The sequence below is a fragment of the Coptis chinensis genome, chromosome 4, assembly GCF_015680905.1.
Source record: "Coptis chinensis isolate HL-2020 chromosome 4, ASM1568090v1, whole genome shotgun sequence".
NCBI classification, from domain to species: Eukaryota; Viridiplantae; Streptophyta; class Magnoliopsida; order Ranunculales; family Ranunculaceae; genus Coptis; species Coptis chinensis.
The window spans coordinates 12,355,651-12,381,074 of record NC_141459.1 but is presented as its reverse complement, the minus strand read 5'-3'; the positions used below and the strand labels follow the sequence as shown (position 1 = coordinate 12,381,074).

At 40.5% G+C, this 25,424-nt stretch overlaps 1 pseudogene; it reads right to left on the bottom strand.

The window, feature by feature from the left end:
• Nucleotides 1-1,760: 1,760 nt before the first annotated feature.
• LOC147501934 (putative pentatricopeptide repeat-containing protein At3g47840) lies at nucleotides 1,761-11,702 on the bottom strand (annotated as a pseudogene).
• Nucleotides 11,703-25,424: the final 13,722 nt, after the last annotated feature.

Here is a 25,424-nt window from a genome sequence, read left to right as displayed (position 1 = left end):
TCCCACTCCGCGAGCTCGACCGGGTTTTCGCCAGTTGGGGCTCTCTCATTGCCCCATGTATCTCTAACATCTCTGATCCGCGGAGGGCTCATCCCACTCGGGCTCGACCGGGATGTCGCCGGTTGGGGCTCTCTCATTGCCCCATGTATCTCTAACATCTCTAATACGCGGAGGGCTCATCCCACTCCGCGGTCTCTACCGGGTTGTCGCCGGTTAGGGCTCTCTCATTGCCCCATGTATCTCTAGCGTCTCTGATCCGCGGAGGGCTCATCCCACTCCGCGGTCTCGACCGGGTTGTCGCCGGTTAGGGCTCTCTCATTGCCCCATGTATCTCTAGCATCTCTGATCCGGAGGGCTCATCCCACTCCGCGGGCTCGACCGGGTTGTCGCCGGTTGGGGCTCTCTCATTGCCCCATGTATCTCTAACATCTCTGATCCGCGGAGGGCTCATCCCACTCCGCGGGCTCGACCGGGTTGTCGGCGGTTGGGGCTCTCTCATTGCCCATGTATCTCTAACATCTCTAATACGCGGAGGGCTCATCCCACTCCGCGGTCTCTACCGGGTTGTCGCCGGTTAGGGCTCTCTCATTGCCCCATGTATCTCTAGCGTCTCGATCGGCGGAGGGCTCATCCTCAGCGGTCTCGACCGGTTGTCGCCCGGTTAGGGCTCTCATTGCCCCATGTATCTCTAGCATCTCTGATCCGCGGAGGGCTCATCCCACTCCACGGGCTCGACCGGGTTGTCGCCGGTTAGGGCTCTCTCATTGCCCCATGTATCTCTAGCATCTCTGATCCGCGGAGGGCTCATCCCACTCCCCGGGTTTGCTCGGGTTGTCGCGGAGGGCTCATCCCCCCCGCTATCTCTGCTCAGGAGTGGAGTCTGGTGAGGGGCAACTCAGCTTGCCCCCATGTTTGATTCGGATCTGCTGTCCGCATATCCTATCCCGCTCGAGGCTTCGGACACGCCGGTCCGGGACAGCTCTGCCTGCCCCACACGCGCTGTTTGGACACGAGGGCCCGCAGAGGGCTAATCCCCCCGCACTCATTCGGATAGCCCCACGACATATCCGAAGGGTCTTTCGAACCCTCCGCTCTCGCCGAATGCCCCCGACATATCCGCGAAGGGTCTTCTCGGACCCCCCTCGCTCTCCTTTGGAATGTGCATCCGGGAACTCCGCTTCGCGGAGGGCCCCATTCCTGGCTTTATAGGTGAGATGGATCCATCTCTCAATACTAGCTCAATCTCCACTCGTTCAGCGATGCGGTGGATCTTTCTCTTTTTCTCGAAACCTATTTGCGGTGTATGCCTCTCGCATAACGTGTAGCACACCCTTGTTTTCTTGCATTGTTGTGCCGAGTTGGAAGCAGTTCCATCCTTGCTCTCTTAAGTCTCTTCGATACATTCTTTGTAATCTCGAAACTTCTCATGGACACACTTGGATACTTGAAACCTCGTTCGGTTTCGTGAATTCTATTACAAATGCACGAGTATGAAGTATTACTTGTGGAGCTGCGAATATTGGGCCCTCGCCAACTCTTGTCGACATAATGTATTTGATCAATCCACACCCTTTCTTTTGCTTTTTAGAATCAATTCCGTGCCACCCACCCGGCATCATCAAGCTGAAACTTAAAACATAGCTGCGGCTCTCATTTCATGTTGACCACGTCTCGACCATAAGAATTACACATCTGTACCAGTAAGGCTTCTAGGAGAAATTAGGCTGCCAATGTGGACAACTGCGTCCTCGAAGGACCCCCATCGCAATTCCATCAATGAGAATCTGCTTAAACTCTTTCTTTTCTAAATCTTCGTAACCTTGACCTTAATCCAAGACCACCCTGGCTCCTTTACAACCCCCTTTGACCTCATTCGTTTTCTCATATCTGCTGCATCCTTCCACTCCCCTTTCGCGGACTAAATGTTACATAAGGTAATATAAGTCACTGCACAATTTGGATTCAATTCTAGAAGGTGCTCTGCTGCACGTCTTCCACGTTCAATATCACCACGGGCTCTACATGCTGTGAGCAAGGACGACCAAACAACGTCATCCTTTTTATATGGCATTCCATGTATCATTTTGCTCGCCTTTTAGTCGCCCAAATAGTCGGTAGAGGAGATCAATCATGCAGCCATAGTGTTCTTTCGGGATTAATATGATATTTCCTACTCATCAAGTTGAAATAGTGGAAACCGAGATCAATTAGTCCCGCATGGCTACATGCACCTAGAACACCAATGAAGGTCACATCATCAGGTCTCATGCCCACCCTCAACGTCTTCTCAAACAAATCAATTGCTTCTTTACAATGTCCATGTTCAGCGTAACCATTAATCATAGCTGTCCCACGACCACAACATCTTGTCATTTTCCACAAAGATTAAAGATCCTTGAAGCCTCTTGTACACTCCCACATTTGCAATACATATTAATCAATGCACTGTGAATCATTAGATCATTTTCTAGCCCAATCAACGGTATATGAGCATGTAATTGCTTCCCTTGCTCAAGAATAGCCATATTTTCACGACACTCAATAAGCGAGAGACTAAACTCATTCGGTTTCGTCCTTCACCCCTCATCCTTGAATAATAGTCAAAGGCTTCTTCACAATGGCCATCCTGGGAACACCTGCTATTATTATTGTAGTCCATGACACAATATCCCTTCTTACCATCCCATTAAATACCATTGAACTAGATCTTACACGCCCACATTTTGAATACATAGTCATTATGGCATTTGCAACCGACAAAGAATATTCTAAACCTACGTATGACATGCTAATGTAACTGCTGCTCACCCCAATAAACTCTCACAAAGGTTTGCACAGGCAGAAATGATTGAGGCAAAAGTGAACTCATTAGGACAAACACCGACTCCCCATCCTAACAAATGTTCAGACTGCAAGCTCCTCTCGTCCTATTTGAACATAAGACGATATAATCATTGTCCATGAAACCACGTCATGAATCTTCATTCTTTCAAACAAACGCACTCCATAGTCCAATTCTCCACACCAGACTTCCAGTCACATGAATCAGCACAAGCCTTCAATGCACTAGCAAATGTATACGAATCACACTGTACATCATCTGATCCCCACATTTCTGAAAAATACAACAGGGATTCTTTATAACACCCACCCCGAACTAGTCCCGTTATTATCGCGGTCAAGTAACAACATTCCTCTCGGGCATCTCATCAAAACTTTACACCCCATCTCCACACACCCATTTGTCTTTCATAACCCACACGCCAATATGATCACTTTTTTCAATCGTGCATACAAAGAAACTCTCCTAGCAAGATCAAAATTCAGCGTGAGGGGCGGTGGTGTGTTACCTTCTTCGTAAGTTTGAAGTTCTCGCGGTGAGTGGCTTCCCGGTGTAATTTCAATTCCTTCTTCGCGAACGGATAAACTCGGACTCTAAATCATTTGAGTGAACAAGGAAAATGTCTCCAATGTAGAAGTGGTTGGAAGGTATATAAACACAACATAGCTCCTCTTCCCCTCAAAGACTTCTCGAAGGGGATCTTTGTTGATGTAATAAAATATCCTCCTCTGATAGAGACGGCAGATAATAGCCATCGGCCTTCTCAAGAACGCAATTCAAAGGATAAAGATGACCATGATGAAGTAACTAGTCCAATAATATTAAAGATTGCATTTGGGGACGGCTGATCCATCTAGAAATAGAACGAGATAAAGTAAATCTGGAGAAGAATTTAGTTAGTGGACGTGGCGGTGACGACCAATCTACTTCCCTCAATGTGTTCATCAGCTATTCTGCTGTCATGTTTCCCCATCCACTTTCTTTTCCCTCGATGCGGATCCGAGAAGAACGAGTTATTAGGGTTCCCATTTTTCTCCATTTATTTACCTCCTTATCTACTAATCTACTTTCGGTCCCCACAGGGGGTAAGCCATTTGTCGCACCACAATACCGCGACCTCCTAATTTTCGTACTCTCACTCTCTTTTAGATCGGTTGCACCAATTAGGTTGCCCACGTACCACTTTCGGGATCAAGCCGTAGTTCACCTCTCACTCCTCGCCCCCCGCCTCCATTCCGCACCCCCTCTTCTCTCTCTCCTCATCTCCTCCTTTTTTATATCCCTCTTTTAGGGTTACTCCTAGGGCATAGTTTGGTCTTGGGCCCATTTTCTGGGCCCCATACACCTACTGATGCGGGCGTAGATCTTGGCCCAAGATTTATGTGATACATCCCTCTATATGGCTACTACAATGCCATTGAGGATACTTATAGTGTTTTAGAGGAAAAGGGTGAGGAAATAGAGATTAACAATTATAATATAAGGCATGAACAAGGTCATGTGTAGGGAATTAAAAGAAGTAACTTCTTTATCACAATGTGAATCTCAATTTAGTTTGGCGGTGAGAAAATAACAATGGAAGAAATAGATGAATTTCTTAAAGATAAAGCCACGAACCACAACTTCTGGATTCAACTAAGCTAGATGAAGACTTCTATGATTTCTTAAGAGCGTGTGAGGATCCACCAACCGATGAACCACTAACCGACCACCATCCACGAAGTTACCACCTCCTATAATCCAACCATCGACCAAACTAAGCCATCCATTCACCCACCATTTCAAAGGAACCTCGATTTTGCCCTTGAGCCAATTGCCTCAGAGACCCTCTATAATTTTTTCAACCCTCACAGTGAAGAGTGTTTGCCTAGCACACAATCCCATGAGTACACCATTCTTGTAGTTGAGAACCAAGCTTTGACCGAGTGTAGCAAGACACCTAGTTTGTCTTATTTTTCCTCATCTGAGCTTCATGAAAGACATCAGGATCCATACTTTATTCCTTTGTCACCTAAAGTATTGCTAATTTATCTTTTGGGTCATTCCAACTTTTTAATGCAGCTATAACATGATGGTTTGCATATGTTCTTTGATGGGTTGCATAAGTTTTCTTTCATTCTTCTACATGATTGCTTCCAATTATACAACTTTATTTTGTTTGGAGGTGCATTTAGTATCATGTTTTTATGGCTAGACCCCCAACTCTTTCAACTATTAGTTTATAGTTGACCACGCATCATCTATTTTGTGCCACCCCAGTTTCTTGCTTGTTTAGGGGTGTGCACAATCTAGGGAATCGACTTAAAAACGACCCCATATTAAGTCTACGGAATCGACTTTAAAAGACCTGACGTTTAAAACAAATTTTCTAAACTCGTTCTATAAAATTTGTTTGGGGAATGAAGTGTTTGGTTTTTCCATTCTTGATCACTCAACTTCCTATTCTTATCCCTTCCTCATCCTCGTAGCTAGATTTCTTGTTGTTTGTTGTTTTGATGTTGTTTTATTGTTTTAGTAGATTGGATGTTAAGTTGTTAAATTCAGTAGTTAAATTTGAATTCGGTAGTTAATTGTATTTGAATTTCGATTTTAATTTAATTTTGTTCTTTTCAAATTATGCGTTGATTTTAGTGTTAATCCCACCTTCCCGAATAGTTTGGGGGTGGTATTATTTCTTTTAGCATGGTTTTTATATGATCCACAATTTATTATGTAATTTTACGATGATTGTTGGGAATGTTGCTGATATTGGCATGGCTATGAGTAAATATTGTGGTAGGATGAAATATCAATGAGTTAGGCAGTTACTACCCTAAATTCAACCTAAAAGATATTAGGTTTGTTTTAGAATCAAGAATATGGTTGTTTTCGTTTTCGGTTTTGGAAATTTTTGTTTTCGGCAATTGCCTTAAAACTTTTTGGCAACTTCCCGATTCGTTTTGAAACTAAAAACCTATATAAACTTCATTCATTCTCCACACACAACTCACATCTCTCACTTTCATCTCTCACCTTTCACTCCCAAGTTTTCCTTCTTTTTCCTTCTCACTTCAGCATTTCAGCACCTCGGAGGGCGCCTGCGCCTCAGTGGAGCGCCACCTGTGCCCATAACACTGCCAATCTAATTTACCCTGAGCGTGACCCGCGCCCTACCCAGGCATAGGTTGAGCGACCCGCGCCCAAAACATTGTAAGTCCAAATTCACCTAATTCGACCCAAAACACTGTAAGTCCAAATTCTCCGGAGCACAATCCGCGCCCACTGAAATACCAGGTTCTTGCTAGCATTTGTTCTTGGACTTGCTATGCCCACTAAAATACAAGACCCATGGGGCTATTGGGTAGATAATATGTATGTCTACACCTATGAGTTTTTGCATGAGGCTTATGGGGCAGGAATTTTCCGTATCGAGGACCAAGGGGAATACAACGTCGCCCTTGGTAGCCTGTCCATGAACGTGGGCACTATTATGTTTTGGATCATGCTAAACATATTAGGGGAATGACGTTTTTCAAATCTGTGAATGACGCCACTTGCAAAAGCATCTTCCTTGTTTTAGCCACGGGACATATGTTTTATGACCTTCCCCGAACTTTAGTTTCTAGTTTAGCGCGAGCCCATAGCATGAGGCATAAGTACCTTCTTATGCCTATTTTAGTTTGTCGTATTATGTTATGTTTCTTCCCTATTTTTTGTACCCGTTTCATGGATTGGGTTGGGATCGACATTGTGAGACCCAATTGTATTATTCGATCTTTCCATGCAATGAATTGGCAAGGGTGGAGGATACAACCTCATCAGGTTGCACCTTACACCCCATCCGACCAAGTGGCGCTTAACAGGTTAGCATCCGTAGATGATAAATGGCACCAAGCCTGGCAAATTATCATGGCATGGCAGGACGCGAAGGAACCTCATTTCTTTATAGAAGGAGAGGATTAGAAGGATGATTAAGCGGGAGATAAGGTAAGTTTTTTGTTTCAGTTAGTGTCTGTTTATGTCCCAAGCAATTTATTTCTTATTAACCCCATAATGGGTGGAACTCTTATGAAGTTGTGTCAGTTTTATTTGCTATATTAGTATGTTATAACCTTGTTTTGCAGATGTTCCAGAATTTCACGCGTTTCCATGGTATTTTTCTACCCTTTTTATTTAAATACTTTGAGGACAAAGCATGCTTTTTGTTTGGGGGTGGGCAAAGAAACACGTGTAATTAAGGCATCTGTTAGGATATAGATATGTATAATATGCACTTGTTTTCTAGTAAAAATTTTAAAATTTTAAAAATATAAATAAAAAGTTATGTTATACAGTTAGGAATATTGGTATTGTTTTCTTTCTCCATGCTCTTAATAATCTAGAAGTCTCACGTAGCTTTTGCATTAGAATAGTTTTAGAAACTTAGGTTAATATATAGGTAATAATATTTGCACCTATCTATAAATATATTACATGAGTATCTATGATTGTTTGGTAGTAAGTTTCAAATCTAGGCTAGAGTACTTATTCTACAAATCTGTGAGAATATAGCTTAAAGCCTTATATGAGTGAAACATTTGAGAAATGACACAAGGGAGAAGTAAAATCCGGATAGAGAAATCACACGTCCACTTGCTTGATCACTATACCATATCCTAAGCGAGAATTTAGGCCCTCTTTAGATCGATATAGCCATAAATTCAAATCTTATGAAATTATTTTTCGCTAGTCGCCCCTCTGAGCCTTTCTTTAGCCTTTCATAAACCACAATTCCTTTACCCTTTTACAAAACAAAATAAAAATAAAAATTAGCCTCCTACCCATTCTTTGAATGAGTCTGAGAATAGAGATGAAGAATAGAAAAGAGAAAGACCTTTGAAATCAAGAATTTGTTAGTCGCTTCAAATAAGAAAGAAAGTTTCCATCCAAATAAAATAAAATAAAGAATTAGAACTCCAAAAATAGAATCAAAGGAGTCAAAAGCCAAAGAAAAAGAAAAATATGGCTAAGGATGGAAACAAAGTGTAGAAGCAAAAGTAAAGAGCAAGGTTTTCTCTAGTTACATAATATGAAGACTCTATTATCTCAGACTTGTCCTTTTTGAATATCCATTTTCTTCCTTCTTAAACCATCTCCTAATCCCCGCAACACCTAATAAAGACCTCTAGCTCAATTAGGAATAGGTTAGTGTGATAGTAAGTGGCAGATGTGTTTGATCGACTCCGGCTTCCTTGTGTGTCATTGAGATTGTAAGGTAAAGTGTGCCCACTGCACACTGGAGTAGCGAAACTTTAGCGAAAAAATCAGAGTGCTTTTGTCTTGACATTATGTGAGGACCTACTTAAGGACGCTATTCCGAGTTTTCATAAACGGACCTGCTAGTGCATTTCATAGTATTACTCATTGTATATTTGTTTATTCGTAGATGATTAATTATTATGCATATATTAGCTTAGGTTTCGACTTGATTATTCTGTATCCATTGCTAGTGAGATGTATAGATAATTGAGACATAAATAAGGAAAACAATAATTTTATTTCTTAGTCGTCACAGTATAGATGATGTTTGTGAGTACCTTCACTGGAAAACTCTCACGAGGCTATAACTCGTCCACTAGGAAATTCCTAGTGGTTTAAGGCCTTGTTGCATATGGTCAATGCAATCGCACTCGGCGAAACGAGACTAGTTAGAACTACATTTTTGGTCACTTATTCTAATTTCTCATATTTGCTTGAGGACAAGCAAAATGCTGTTTGGGGGTGGTTTGATAAGAGCCCAAAACTGTAGTTTTAACCCTTTAACAATAATGATGTTAGACTAATTATGTGATTAATAATATAGGTTTATCACTAATTACGTGTTTTTGAGTATTTCAGGCTTTGGAGTTGAATAAATGTAAATTTGTTACTAATTAGGCGTGAAACGGAGCTAAAGGGATTGCTATGAAAGTTCTATGAAGAAAGCCCAAGTTTCATGGAGAAAAAGCCCTTAAAAAGCCCAAGTCAAAATTTGTTAAGTGAAAGTCAAATTGGATTAGAAAGGTGAAGAAAAGTCAATAGAACTTCAAAAGGCCATATCTTTGGACTCAGACCTCGGATTTGGGCCCATTTTATATCAAAATGGCCGGCTCAGAAAGCTCTTTCTAATGGTCCTGACCTTAACTCGATCAGAGTAGTATAAATTGGTGAAAAATTGTGCTACAGTAACACGACCAGAATGGGAAGTCTTGGATTCAACAAATTGGGTTTTGGGCTCGATTTTTCGGCCCAAAACATGACTCTTCAGCCCATGCACGAATTTAGGGATCTAGCTCTTCTATATCAAGAGACAAAAGCTTAGCTCTTAAGCTATCTAGATCTAAACCTAGTTCTAGTTCATAAAATTTAGTTTTGTAATATAGAATTTGTTTTAATTGATTAAATTAGTTTATATAGATTAATCTAATTAGGTGTCAATTTTATTAGTTGTGAGAACAAGTTTTGAATTTTAGAATAAATTACTTAGTTATATTTCAATATTTAAATTCGAATTCAATCTTTCATTCATAGATTTAGTTGTTTTAAATTGATAATTAGTATTCATAATCTTAGTTCTAAATTAGTTTAAATTTCAATTGTAATCCATGTTTGAATCTTAGACTATTGTTAATTTAGATTAAGAAAGTTTAATTAGTTATTCAATAATGACTTGTTTTTACTGTACTTGTGTTAGAAATGATAGTCTAATGAATTCTAGCTAAACCTCCATTAGAGGGGTTTGATGAAGCTTGGATGAAGACTTGATGTGTTAGTTAGAATTATTGCATTTAAGAGTTCACTCTAGTAGGTTAGTTGATTCTCCATGAGAATGGGTTGAACTTCCTCACATGCTAATTATTAGTTGGCAGAGATTGCCATGAATAATTAGGGATCACAATTAATCTTAATTGGTTATGATTGCAATAATCTACACTAGCATATTAGGAATTTATTTAAGTGAAATCAAATCCCCCTAATCTCTTCTCCATATTCTTCTCTATATTTTATTCAATTCCTATTCAATTGCTTCGTTAAATTAGTATAAGTTAAATTCATATATTTAGTTTCATAGTATAAATTCACCTCTATAAATATTACTCTCACCATTGTTCCCTTGTGTTGATTAATTGATTTCTTTATGTCTTGGTAGTTTAGGAGTGGAACGATTCCGTACTCTATATATTGCATAAATCTATATGTGAAAGTAGGAAATAAATAATTGATACCGTAAGAATAAAGTTAGAGTAATCTAGTGAGTTTTTACGGGTTGTCAATGCTCTCAGTAAGCACTACGCCTTTCATAGGCGAAATACGCTCTCAGTGAGCATTACGCCCTCATAGGTTAAATACACTGTCGGCGAGCAGAACGCCCTCTTAAGCTAACAGGCTTCATAGCCTTTCCAATTCTCACTAGTATAGGACCTATACTTCTAGAATTAATTCAGTGAGATCGCTCTCTCGCGTAATACTTAACAAGCAAAACGTTTTCTTAAGCTACATCTCGGCTTTGTAGCCATTATGTACTACAACCATCACGAACAAAACACTAGCTACAAGCAATCAAACATAAGCAAAAGCATGCATTCCATACATATTCATCAATAGAACTGCCGACCCGAGGCCGGGAAACCAATTCGCAAATTCACCGATCTGCTGGGCTTACCCAGGAAATCCAGATCAGTAGTTCTTACAAGTGTTATAAAACATCGAGTTGCCACTCTCGTGGAAACCAGCTCGTTAAGGATCTACACCAAAAAGCGAACTGCTCAGGCAAGCCTGAGAAACCAGCTCTATTGTTTCACTTTCTTACAGAGAGGAGAAATCATAACATATCCAAAAACTCACTTTAACACTTACAGAGAAAAGTCTAAAAATTCATCGTCCTACATCAACAACAACATGCTTGTCCCTTGGAACGACACTGGTAGAAGGGATATGACTCGCATCACATGCAATGACAAGTGCGGCAGTTTCTTCAGCTTCATGGTCCTGCTTCTCGAGTAGCTCCACGTACAATTCCGCTAGCACATCATGATCTTCACAAGTTCGATCATACTCCTTCTGCGCTTGATGCGAGCCACCACTTGGCACTGCTTGGCATACTCAGTCACGGACGCCAACTGTTTTTGCAGGTCCCTCATCGCCCTAACCAAAATAGTCTTCTCCTTCAGCGTGTCCTGATGTTTGTTCCTCAGGGACGTCAACTTCTTCTTATCGACTTCCCAAGCAAAGATGCATCCTCGCCCAGCTCGATACGCCACCCATCGCCACTACCGCTTATTTGAACGGTTCTGGCTTCAACCTATCATACCCGCCAAAAACTGCACGGAGAACGTTACTATTAACATTCCTCATTCATGCCACAATAAAAAGATACAACTAGAAAACTCACCAAACAACAAGCTGTGTCAGAGGTCTTCAGGGTCGTTTCCAAACTTTCACTCTCCAGCTCGTCTTTATCACCGTCTAACACTAGTCCCTCCAAAAGACAGCTCACTATAGAGGCTGAATGGAAACTACAATCAGAACGCTTCACCATGTGCTTCTTCCCTGTCTTCCCAATGTAGAAGAAGTCGTGCCCCACGTCACCAAGATGCGGGGACGAGCTGCCAGACGCAGCATTGTGATCTTGCCCCAGGTCGTCGCCCCCTCCACGACTCGAGGACCTGAACACGACCCCCCTAGGTCGCCCGCATCCCTCCACCTTCGCACGCTTGCCTTTCCTAGCATCAGAATCCTCAGCTTTACGCTTACCATGGTTACCAAGGGGATGGGGTCTAAATTCTATCTCCTCCATCACTAGGGGAGAAGTTTCCCTCGACCCCTCATTACCACTAGCAGTGTTTTCACGACGTCTAGCCATTTTAAAGTCTACAAACACAGCCAACGATCAGCGAGTTGCTACACGAACAAAGTTTTCTAGATCAAACAAAGAATCAAGAAACAAAAACACATACATGAAGTGATTAGTAGAGGAAAGAATGCAAACACTACCCAAAAGAACAGAGCAACTTGAAGAAGAAGACGAGCAAATACTCTTCAATTTCTTGAAACAGTTCTATTTATGCCCAAGTAACGTCTCTTCCCAAGGCAAGTCATAATGGCATCGAGACGCCAAACGGCAGGCCACCTGGCAACCATCATTTCATATCTCCCGACCGCTCATATTCTTACATGTGCCATGCACGTACTATAGCCCAAGTAACTCCAGATTATAGAACGCTCCATGCGTCCTCAAAATATGTGCAACCTACAACACTTTAACTGAACAACAAGCAAGACAGGTCAACAAATTCACAGGTCGTTTAGACTATATCACTCTCACAACAAGTCGCAACAACAGTCACACGCTTACAAAATGTAATCAGACATATAATACGCGAAGCTAATTGAACAAAGTAAAGCAACATGCCTTCCATACAAGCAAATGAGCGAACTGACGGCCACAGTTAAACCGCAGTTCGCAAACTAACTGAGATGCTGAGTCTACTTAGGAAATCCAGCTCAGTTAGCCACCAGTCATCGCTACTTGAACTCCCCAATACATTCAAGGAAGCCAAGTAGTTCATCATTGTTGCAAACATAAAGAAAGACGAATTGCCCAGGTTACCCCAGGAAACCAGCTCTATTGTTTCAAGCCAAAGGCCACATACAAACACAAACTCAAATAACCATCTTAAACAATGTTATCAAAACTTTCCGTGAGAAGGACATCCAACACTTGAGAAGAGCTCGGGTTACCAGAAGTCGCTACAGCTGCATCAGTCACGGTCATATCCAAGTCGCCCGAAGCCTGAGGCTACCCAACCACCGCACAAGTAGAAGAAGGAGGCATGACTTCAGGAACAGTACTAGCATCTTCGAGTGGCTCGTCCCTACGATCACCCAAAGCCCCACGTTCATGTTCCTCTTGCAGATCATAATCTTTTTTCTCCAGCTCCTCTATCTCAACACGAATAGCAAGATAAGCTTCCTTCGCCTGCAAAGCGGTAGTTTTGCACCTTTCAGCATAAGCATTCGCGGTAGCCACTTTGTTCTTCAGGTCGTCCACCTCATGCCATAGCCCGACCGACTCATTGACAGCTAACGTCTTCTCCAACGTCAGCGATGTGAGTTCCGTCCTCAAAGCATCCAGCTCTTTCTTTTCAAACTGCTCCACTTCTCGAAGAGTCGAGAGCTTGTCCCTCAGCAACTCGACCTCAGTCTTTTCTAGCTCAATGAACTGGGCAGTCGTCTTCAATTTCTGGTACCCAGCAATCAGCTGCGACAACTTGCACAATATACCACATTAGCATCCAATAATAACACAAATCACAATAAAGTAGACAAGTCATAATATAGGAGCTACTCACCAGGCACAGCGCCTTATCCATCCCCCTCAAATTCGACTCCAGCTCCTTGGAATCCAAGTCCTTCATATCACCATCCAGTGTCATTCCCTCCAGCAAACAAGCAGCTATAGGTGCGGATTTGTAACTACAGTCCGACCTCTTCACATAGCATTTTTTGCCAGACACGTCATCCACATACATTAGATTACTCTCCAACTCATCTTTCCCACCACTGGAGTGACCTTTGCCAGTCTCTTTCATAATAGCCTTCCCCTTCATCTTCCTGGGAGTATCTCCAACGACCTCCGTGGTCTCCTCACCCAACACACTGAAGTCGGGCATCGGACTTGACCTCGAACTACGAGACGCTCTTCCCCCGGTTCGCCCTTCCCCACCAGCTCTAGCACCACCTCCAAAGCGCGGTTTCAACTACCCTGGCGACCTTAGCAGGTCAAGCCTCCGGATCGCTACCCTTCCTCTTTGGCAAGCGACTTCGCTCAGGAATTTCAAAGAGGATGTCATCCAAGTCGAACGGGCGTCCTCTTGACCCCTCCCAACCCCAAAACCTCAAGTACCAAAGACCTCGATTGGTGATTAACCCGACCAAAGCGCGACCTCGATTCTTATCTTCCCTCATCACCAAATCACTCTTACGCTTTTCCATCACATGTTTCCTCGATGCTTTACCGCTCACCTTACCACGTGCCCTCTTCTCCCTAATCGCGGGCCCTCCCTGTTCCTTAAAGAAATGCGCAACCTCTGGAAGCTTTGCCCGTTTCTCAGCTCGCGTCAACCTAGCAAACTTCTCGATCACCTCCTGATTCGTCTCCTTCTCTAGAGCGAGCTCTGCACAGACAACAAAATAGAAACATCAGTGCAAAATCAACCAATGCAACATCAGAATACTCAGATACTGTACTGGTACCCACCAGTAAATTCACATATTCTATTTTCCACACTGAACCCCCTAGCACAGAAGTTCCCAACAAGCAGCAACGACCTTTTATCCCAAGACTCATTACTCACACCATCAATAATGCTCGACAGCGTAGCTCGAGTTTGCAAGCTAAAGTTAAGCGCTCGAGATCGCTTTACTGAGAAATGCTCAATAATATCAGTGACCTCTATCCGGTATTCACAGCTGGCGTTCAACAGGTCAAATACCTTGAATAACCGCCATGTGTTACCCACAAATTGACAAGGCGCTTTGCCACAATGGTTCAAGAACTCACAAACCAGCTTAGAGAATGGTATCGTCATGTACGCCCTCAGCTACCCCTCATAAATTATAACCCCATAGTTCGGTGGGTTGTACCTATCACTAAAGACCCGGGCGTCCTTGTCGGGCTCATGGATCTCCAGACCGCTCACGGTTATCCCATACGTTTCCCTCAGATAGGGGAACACCCTCAAAGTGTGTCTGTCTACTGCCCTAGGAGGCAGCCCACTAGAAGACGACCTCTCGACGTGACCTGAAGTGCTAGTTTCATCAACCACAGATCGCAGATCGGGCATCATCTTCCCCACTTTTCACCTCATCAACATCATCATCTTCATCGCCACCCTCACTCACCCCACAAACCGACTCTTCCTTCTCTTCCTCTGCGTCATTCCAACCAAGGGAAACTTCGCGAACCTCATTAGATCGCGTATCGTCTGAGTCAGACATCTCTTGTCTCTCACAACCCTAACCATAAGCAACTAAGCGAATGACCTAACAACTTACTAACAAAGTGCAAGAACGAAGCACACAGCAAAAGATCAACAATGGCAGAAAACTAACCTAAAGACTATTGGTGTAGTGAGGTTTTTCTGCAAAGAGAGGCAACAAAATGGCGTTTTAGAGAGCCAGCGTAGTTTTGTATAACCGCCCCTCCAGTTCCCAAAGCAAGATGATTACATCCTAGCCCTAGCCGCGCACGACTTCCCACAAGCTATCTTGTCTTTTCAAATCCCGAAAAATGGGGCGACACGTTTTCTCTGCAACTGCTCAGATCTGCTCACGTGTTGTACACGTGTCAAATGTTTTTGCCCATCAGGTCACCAAATAGTACGAACCGATCTCCATAGTTCGTTGGGTATTTCCACTTCCACCAGCTTCTCTCTTTAGACATGTTCCACACGCGCTAATAGGTTCTCTCAGCAGATCGCTTCAACGACCGACACGACCTACTGAGAGGGGGTTGTGTAAGGGAGTGGTATTCTCCTTCAGGAATATCAAGCACGTGCTCAGCATAGTGGAAATACCACATCGATCTCTGATGTACTTCGCCGATCTGTGTCACTAGATCGCATCGACAAACTACAAGATCGTTCCAGTTCAGTTCGTATCATTACACATATCGTGCGATATCATGACTCAGCTTGCCTTCTAGAAGCAATCATGAATGAAGCTACACATACGCAAACCACTGCCGCTAGCTACTGACCACTGCCGCAAGCTACTAAGCCAGGCTACTAATCTTCATCATTACAGCATACCTATGAGCACAGTTCTCACACGCCTCCACAATCTCCACCTTACATTTGTGCTGTTCTTTCCACGTGTTGGGTGAGGATTCACTTTCACCACCTATAAGTACTCCCCATATGAACTACGCCAGACCTAATTCTTCTCTCCCCCAAGAATCAAGGGAAGATACGTAGGCAGTTCGCTCTTCGACGAACTCAGTCTCATCTATATTCTAATCCTTTCTCCTACTCCCTCCTTGTATGTAAAGGAAAGTACAAAACGCACCTTTACAAGTGTGACATTCCAATAATCTTGAAATATTACAGCTTCACATCAACAATTAGTTGTGGTTCGAGAAAAATCTTCACCGGACCTATGTTGGGGTCCCTCACCATGTGCCGGTACGACATGATTGAGTTTATACAAGGGGCACCCGCGCCCATGCCGTGCACAATTAGAAGTCCGGTTTTCAACAGACAAACCGAGTTGGTGCACAGTTAGGAGTTCGGTTTTCAACAGACAAACATATTTGATTTGGAATTTCGTTCCACACCGAAATTTAGGAATCCTATATATATGAAGGTAGGGTAGTTTACCCATAAGTCTTACGAGATATACAAGAGAGAAACCCAATTTTGAGAACAACTAAAATTGAGAGAAAACCTTTGTAAAGAGATAAAGCTTGTAAGAAGATACAAGTATGCAAACCATGCATTAGGTTTTTTTTTTTTTTTTCTTTTTTCTTAAAGTCTTAAAACCCGTCCCTCGAGTTTGATAGTTAACATGATTTTTTTGGATTCTAATTGTAATTATGTAAGAAAGGCTCATCTATTTTTTTAATAGGGAATAATTATGTTATTTAAGTGACATTAGAAAGGTTTTTCTAAATTATTAATAAAAGAGATTTTGTTCTAATATTAGCGAGGGAAATTAGGGATAATTATATAATTTAAGTGATATTAGGGAGGCTTTTCTAAATTATTAATAAATAGGGGGTTTGTTCTAATTTTTGTGAGGGAGGTGTTTTGAAATTGAGCAACTATGGAGATTACAAATTGCCTACTCGAGAGTGGAGAGTGGTTCCTAAATACCAGGCTATCATATAGTGTAGAGATTAGTGAAGAGAGATCTAGTAAGTTTAGAGAGACTTGACAGGAGTGATTATAATCTTCCTTTCCACACTTATAAAAATATTTGCTCTTGTGGAAATAGACATCATTAGCCGAACAACACTATATCTTGTGTCTCATTGTGGCAAGTTGTACTTTACATTGTTATTGCTTTTTTGTGATAGTTAATTCCATAGCTTAGGTTTATGGTTGTTAGTTGTAGTGAAAGCTTAAATTTTTCGATTGGAGTTTAGAGTGTTCATATTCAAGCTATCTTAGTGGGGATCGATTGGTATCTTTTTCTACAACAAGTGGTATCATAGCCATGGTTAGATCAATCACAAAGGTTGTTATTCAAATCTTGCTCGAAAAATGTTTGATTAAATTCCTAAGAGAAAATTTGAGTTGAAATAGTTTGTTGAGATGGATAATTCTATAAACACTCGCACGATTAGTCTAAATAAAAGTAACTACACCTTTTGGAAAATAAAGATGGAAGACTTACATTATTGCAAGGACTTGGCACAATCCATTGAGAATTGGGGAGTCAAACCGGATACAGTATCTAATGCCGATTGGAAGACGCTTGATGAAAAAACGATTGGGTGCATTAGATAATGGATTGGCGACAACATAATCCACATTGTATCCCAAGAGACCACCACTTTTAGTTTGTGGAACAAATTGGAAGACCTCAATGAGATAAGAAGGGGCGCACATAGTAGCTCCTGTCACTCAGAGATTCTTGTCACACAAAGACAAGAGAGAGGCAAAAGTAGAGAGCTATCTCATTCTAGAGGCGATGACAAAAGAAAATTTAGGAGCATGAGTAGACCTCCTAAAAAAGACTCGTCGTGTTATTATTGCGGTATCCATGGCCACTTCAAGTATGAATGCGTAGAATTGAAGTTGGATGAGAAGACTAGTACCGTACATGAAAACAAGTTAGAGATGAAAGAATGCACCACCGGTCGAGACTCTACTATCATAGCTTCAGGATGTAAAGTAGGGATTGTGTCAGATTGTGGTGAGTTATGCTTGAGCACTTCATGCCAAGGTACAGAGTAGGTGGTAAATACATGAGCTTTCTACCAACATCACACCCTACAAGAGTTTCTTTACTACCTACAAATCAGGTGATTTTGGTGAGGTGAAGATGAGTAACAATGGAGTCTTAAAAATTACAAGCATTGGTGATGTTCATATAGAAACTAATGTTGTCCACACCTTAACACTCAAGGATGTAATACATGTCCCTGACATTCGACTAAGCCTAATTTCCGCAAGGAAGTTAGATGATGAAGGCTTTCAAAACTCATTTGGTAATGGGGTATGAAAACTGAGCAAAGATTCCATTGTAGTAGCCAAAGTTAAGAAGTGTTGTTCGCTTTACAAGATGCAAGCTAGTTTGTGTAAAGTAGAGTTAAATGCGGCACAGGAAGAAACTTCCACAGAGCTATGGCATAAGAGATTGTGTCATATGGGAGAGAAAGGCATGGAAGTTCTTGCCAAACAAAAGGTGTTGTCAAACATCAAAGGTATGTATTTAAATATATATACTCATTGTTTAGTTGGAAAACAACATATGTTGTCTTTATAAAGATTCCCCTCTCACTGAAAGAAAAATGTCTTTGACCTAGTACACTCAGATTTATGTGGTCTTATAAAAGTGAAATCCCACGAGGGTGCTTTGTACTTTTTGACTTTTATTAATGATACGTCAAGAAAGATATGAGCATATATTCTGAAGACTAAGGATGAAGTTATTGGTGTGTTCAAAATTTTCCATAGTATGGTTGAAAAAGATATAGGGAAGCCTTTGAAGTGTATTCGTTTAGATAATGTGGGAGAGTACATTGGGCCTTTGGAAGAGTATTGCAAGAGTCATAGGATTCGTCATGAGCAGACAGTTGCCAAGACAACGCATGCAGCACAATGGTATAACAGAGAGGATGAACTGTACCATTATAGAGAGGATGAGATGCATGTTATCTCACTTCAAGTTACCAAGAAGTTACTAGGTAGAAGCAATACGCACAGCTGTATATGTGATCAACCTATTGCCTTTGAAGTCTCTGAATAATGATTATCTAGATAGAGTATGGTCAGGCAGAGATGTTGATTATGGATACTTGAGGGTAGGGATGTCCAAATAGGTACCCGACCAGGCTCGAACCCAACTTTTCGGGTTTTGAATGAGTATCGGATTACCCGAACTCGAACTGGATTTCAGTGGGTCGGGTTCGGAGTCGGGTATTTTGTTGAGAAGTGTGACCAAACCCTACCCTAACCCTATATTTTGAGTACCCATCGGGCTCGGCCCGCTGGTTTAGGTTTCGGGTAGGATAGAACCCGATATAAATGAAGAAATAAGACAATAAGAAACTTTATTTGAAATATATATCTACATTTTATTCCTTCTTCGGCTATCCACCAATCCTTCAAACAAAATAAAACTTATAATGAAATTGGAAGTAATTATCACTTATACTCGGACATAATTATTTGATATGATTTAAAAATAGATGAACTCGGAATGAACTATAGATACATGATCACGTGTAATTATTGAAAAAATTAGAAATCCGACATAAATTTTTCCATAATCCAATATATTAAATAACTCATCATTGTAAACATGAATGAGATTATAATGTAAATATTTATCTAACTCATTCTTTTATATGAGATTAGTAGTATACAATTGAAACCGGATTTGGAGTTCGATTTTGGTCTGGGTTCGATTTCAGGTTTTTAGCCCTTTTAACGGGTTTAGGGCTAAATTATCGGGTCAGGCTCGGGTCGGTTCAGTTTTAGAGAGTGTGACCAAACCCTACCCTATGTATTTTGGTCTGGGTTCAAGTTCGGGTTTTGTTGGGTTCGGTGCGGGTTTTTTGTTTGGGTTTTGGACGGGTTTCGGGCAAGATGGACATCCCTACTTGAGGGTATTTCATTACAAGAAAATTGAGCTTTCACTACAAGAAAATAGGTTTTACCACACGGTCTAAAACCGTAGCAAAAAGTTTTTCCCACGATTTTGGACCGTCGCAGGACCGTGGGCTTTTTGTGCGTAGGAAATGGTCTACCCCCAGTCATGACCGTGGGTAAAGCCTATTAATAGCGATGGTCTTTGCGTCAGCTATTGCCATTGGTATGGCCACGATAGAAACCGTTGGATAATCCGTAGCAAAAAGTCACTTTTACCTACGATTTTGGTCCGTGGGAAAAGGTCAGTTGTTCCTACAGTTTTGGTCCGTGGGATATGCTGTTTTTGCTACGGCTATAGACCGAGGCAGAGTCATTTTAAAAAAATAATAATAATTGATATTTCAATTCTTAGATCTTTTCACCTGCAATCCACAAATAACCACCAATCACCATAACCATCATACACCTCATTAATTATCCTGAAAGATCTATAAAAGAAAGCTCGCAAAACCAAGGATTGAATTAACCAAGATCCCGAAAACAAACATGCTAGGCATATAAAAGTTAATTGTCCATGCATGCAAGTTAATGCTAAACACCACGTATAATTTTTTATACAAGCACGAAGCATGAAAATCAAAGAAACAATCAAATATATATATATATATATATATATATATATATATATATATATATATATATATATATATACCCTACCCTATGTATTTCGGTCTGGGTTCAGGTTCGGGTTTTGTCGGGTTCGGTGCAGGTTTTTTGTTTGGGTTTTGGACGGGTTTCGGGCAAGATGGACATCCCTACTTGAGGGTATTTCATTACAAGAAAATTGAGCTTTCACTACAAGAAAACAGGTTTTACCACACGGTCTAAAACCGTAGCAAAAAGTTTTTCCCACGATTTTGGACCGTCGCAGGACCATGGGCTTTTTGTGCGTAGGAAATGGTCTACCCCCAGTCATGACCGTGGGTAAAGCCTATTAATAGCGATGGTCTTTGCGTCAGCTATTGCCATTGGTATGGCCACGACAGAAACCGTTAGATAATCCGTGGCAAAAAGTCACTTTTACCTACGATTTTGGTCTGTGGGAAAAGGTCAGTTGTTCCTACAGTTTTGGTCCGTGGGATATGCTGTTTTTGCTACGGCTATAGACCGAGGCAGAGTCATTTTAAAAAATTAATAATAATTGATATTTCAATTCTTAGATCTTTTCACCTGCAATCCACAAATAACCACCAATCACCATAACCATCATACACCTCATTAATTATCCTGAAAGATCTATAAAAGAAAGCTCGCGAAAACCAAGGATTGAATTAACCAAGATCCGAAAACAAACATGCTAGGCATATAAAAGTTAATTGTCCATGCATGCAAGTTAATGCTAAACACCATTATATATATTTGATTGTTTCTTTGATTTTCATGCTTGTATAAAAAAATTATCGTGGTGTTTAGCATTAACTTGCATGCATGGACAATTAACTTTTATATGCCCTAAAAGGGATCTTGGTTAATTCAATCCTTGGTTTTTTGAAGCTTTCTTTATAGATCTTTCGTGATAATTAATGAGGTGTATGATGGTTATGGTGATTGGTGGTTATTTGTGGATTGCAGGTGAAAAGATCTAAGAATTGAAATATCAATTATTATTATTTTTTAAAATGACTCTGCCTATCCATGTCTATAGCAAAGAAAAACAGCATATCCCCACGGACCAAAACCGTAGGAACAATCGACCTTTTCCCATACACTCAAAATCGTAGGTAAAAGTGACTTTTGCCACGGATTATCTAACGGTTTCTGTCGCGGGCCATACCAATGGCAATAGCTGACGCAAAGACCATCGCTATTAATAGGCTTTACCCACGGTCATGACTCGGGGTAGACCATTTCCTACGCACAAAAAGCCCATGGTCCTGCGACGGTCCAAAATCGTGGGAAAAACTTTTTGCTACGGTTTTAGACCGTGGTGGTAAACCTGTTTTCTTTGTAGTGAAAGCTCAATTTTCTTGTAATGAAAAAACCCTCAAGTAGGGATGTCCATCTTGCCCGAAACCCGCCCAAAACCCAAACAAAAAAAAACCAACCCGACAAAACCCGAATGAACCCGCATCAAATACATAGGGTAGGTATATATATATATATATATCCAATCACCATAACCATCATACACCTCATTAATTATCCCTGGAAGATCTATAAAAGAAAGCTATAAAACCAATGATTGAATTAACCAAGATCCCGAAAACAAACATGCTAGGCATATAAAAGTTAATCGTCCATGCATGCAAGTTAATGCTAAAAACCACGTATAATTTTTTATACAAGCACGAAGCATGAAAATCAAAGAAACAATCAAATATATATATATATATATATATATATATATATATATATATATATATATATATATATGTGTGTGTGTGTGTGTGTGTGTGTGTGTGTGTGTGTGTGTGTGTGTGTGTGTGTGTGTGTGTGTGTTGGGGTTAGACCTTCTGGTAAAGTGTTTCGCCATTTCCAACCTTGTATTAGGAAGGTTTGAAGCAAATCATATGGTGCATAAAACTTGAAAATTGTATTAAGGGGCTCTCCAATAAGTTCACCATTGCTTCCAAAGGCATGACTTGAATTGTCCCTATGCATGTTGATTGAGAATATTATGTGGCTCTGGTCCGAGTTGCATTCTGATATATTGAAGCTCAAGCTTTGGCTATATAAAAGATTTTGTAAGAATAGGAATTCATCCTACACAAAAGAATAAAGGATCAAATGAAAGCTAATTATTACCTACTAAGGTACTAAATCACATTCAACAAACAAAAGAGTGATACAGATAGTATGATGAAAATAATACTTTCAAAGGTGGGCGTATGTTTCTAATGTATCTTAGAAGCTATGTGTTTCTATCTTTTACATTCCTTTCGTAAACGAAAAATCCAACTAACCAACCACTTCTATAGAATTGAAAGCACAAACCAATTAAAGTCAAGTACAAGCTAACTATACAATTCATATTATGAAAAGGAAATCTTCTATTTCAAAGTATCAAAAGGGAGACACTTTTATTGTTTGCATTGTCTAAAAGAAAAACTCTACTCAAATTCAATAAAGAATAGTTAAACTAATTATTTTAAATAAACATAGACCTGACTGACATTTCTATTGCTCCAAGATCAAATTAACAGCCCACCTAAATAGATCCTATATCCATATATCCTCCGATATCCAATAATCAAATAAACTTTAACAAATTGACATACAAGTAACAAACATGTGTAATAAAAACAAATACCAAAGATAAGCAGGTCCATGGTAGCCGCAGGCAGCAGCAATAACACCCAGCAGCAAGCAGGCAAGCAGGCAGGCAGCAACACACACTCCATCCAGTAGCAGGCAGGCCGGCATGCGGCATCAACACACACTCCATCCAGCAGCAATAACACCACACCACACAGCACCACACTCACACACTAGCACCTGCACATACTCACACACTACCACCTGCACACACTCACATGCTACCACCTGTACACACTCTCTCACATATACCACACTACAACCACCTGCCAGCACACAATCACACCACGTACCCGTGCCAGCACCACCACCACACCATGAACACACCACCACAGTATCAACAAGTCGGTATGGATCCATCTTGTACGAGTGCAAGTCGGTACAAGATCATATTAAACAAAAAGTTATTATAAAGTATAATAAGTCCTATCCAATTCTACTACTTGACTAGGCATTTGGTAGAGCATAGTGAGCATTCCTTGGCCCTTGGGAAGTAGTTAAGTAAGCAACGATACACCAAACAGTTAGAATACTCACCAATTTGTTGATCCTGAGTGCTTATGCCTCTTTTTTTGTCGAATGGGCTTTTGTTAACCTAGCAACAATAAAAAAAGTTGAGATAGAATAGTAAAATCACTTTTGTAAATAAATTGAAAGGTTACTCAATCTCCTCAAAAAATAAAAAACAAAATATCAAGTGATATATGCAGGAGAGACAAATTATAAGTGGTGGACTTATAAACATCTGCGAGTTTGCGTTGACTACTCTATCCACTAGCAAACGTTAACACACACATGCGGTTCAATTTACAATTGCTACATTTGTAGTTGTTGGTGATGCTCTCTTGACTTGATTTGTTGTGTCTGTCCCTCTATAGAGAAATTATGAATCAAGTAAGAGACACACTCTGGAAACTAATGGATGACTCGATACTGATTTCACGTACCTCTATATAAGCTGCAGCATTCTCAGAATGTTTCTCGTTCGTCCTTGAAATAAAAATGTCCCAAAACACAGACCACCACTCAAAGAGAAACCCTCCAGGAGCATCAATCGCTGCATACCAACACAAGGTTTTCATTATCAAAAGCTTGCCCTAATATGCTCAAACACCATTCTAATAGCAACTTCCATAAGTACATAATTCATGGAATAATATTAATACATGATCACTTTGCATGCGCCAACCATTGAAATGGACCAACAGTTCAGCCAGAAACCTCGTAAACTATATTATCTGTTCATAACTGATATTAGTTGTATGTTACAATACACTGATTCAAACCTCTATAGTTAAAACTTCCATTACAGACTCCAATATAATTCAGTTGTCATTTATTACCTACTGGATCCGCAACTACTTTCCCTTCTTTCATAAAAGCCTTTGCCAAATTATGAAGATTTCTTTTCAACAAGTAATCATAAATATACACATCAAGCCTGCCCAAAAACCAAAAAAGAATTATAATTTCAAAACAACAATTCAACATAATAAGTAATTAAGTTTACATTCATCTTATCTGCTTCCCAATTACTCTGCGCCATAATTTACTCTCAATTCCCACAACAAAACATACAAAAACTATTCTCAATTATTCACTCTTCAATCCTGCAAAATAAATCAAACCACTTCAATTCAATAACCAATTTAAACAGTAAAAAAATTAAATTCAAGCTGCATTACACATGCAAACACAATTCCAACACATCAAACATGAATCAAATCAAAAAAAAAAAAAAGAAAAAAGAGTTCAAGATTAAAATTGAAAAAGATTGTCAAATAAAACCCTAGAAAAAAAATCGGTGCTTGAAATAATTTTTTTGATTTCATTACCATTTTGAGATGTGAGAAGTAGAAAAAGGTAAAAAAAAAAAACACACACACACACACACACAAAAAAAACAAAACTAATAAAAAGGTAAGTGGCTAATTGTGGGGGGCGAAGCTAAGCGGTGGTGGGGATTGGGGAAGGAGAAAATAGCTTTAAATCCCTTTCCCACAATAAATCCTAAGAAAATTAAACTTGAAAAATTAGTTCTCCCAATTTCGGCAAAAAAAAAAATGGTGCTTGAAATACAATTTTTGCTTCAATACCTTGTTGAGATAAAAGAAGAAGATATAGAAAAAAAAAAAAAAAAAAAAAAAAAAAAAAAAAAAAAAAAAAAAAAAAAAAAAAAAAGGGTTGAGTAGCGGTGGGGGGACGAAGGCTATGTGGGTGGTCGGGTGGAGGAAGAAATAGAAGTTAGAACAATCCGAGTCTTTTTATTTTTATTTTTTTCCCAAGTATTTTAACTGTTGGGAGCCTAACCCCATGGTCAAAACGCGTAGAACAACCGCCATGGTTAAAGAAATTGTACCCAACGGTTCTGGCTGTGGCTCCACCCACGGCCCAATTAAACAGTTAAACTGTGGCTAAAAGTATTGAAGCTACAAAACGTACTTGCTACT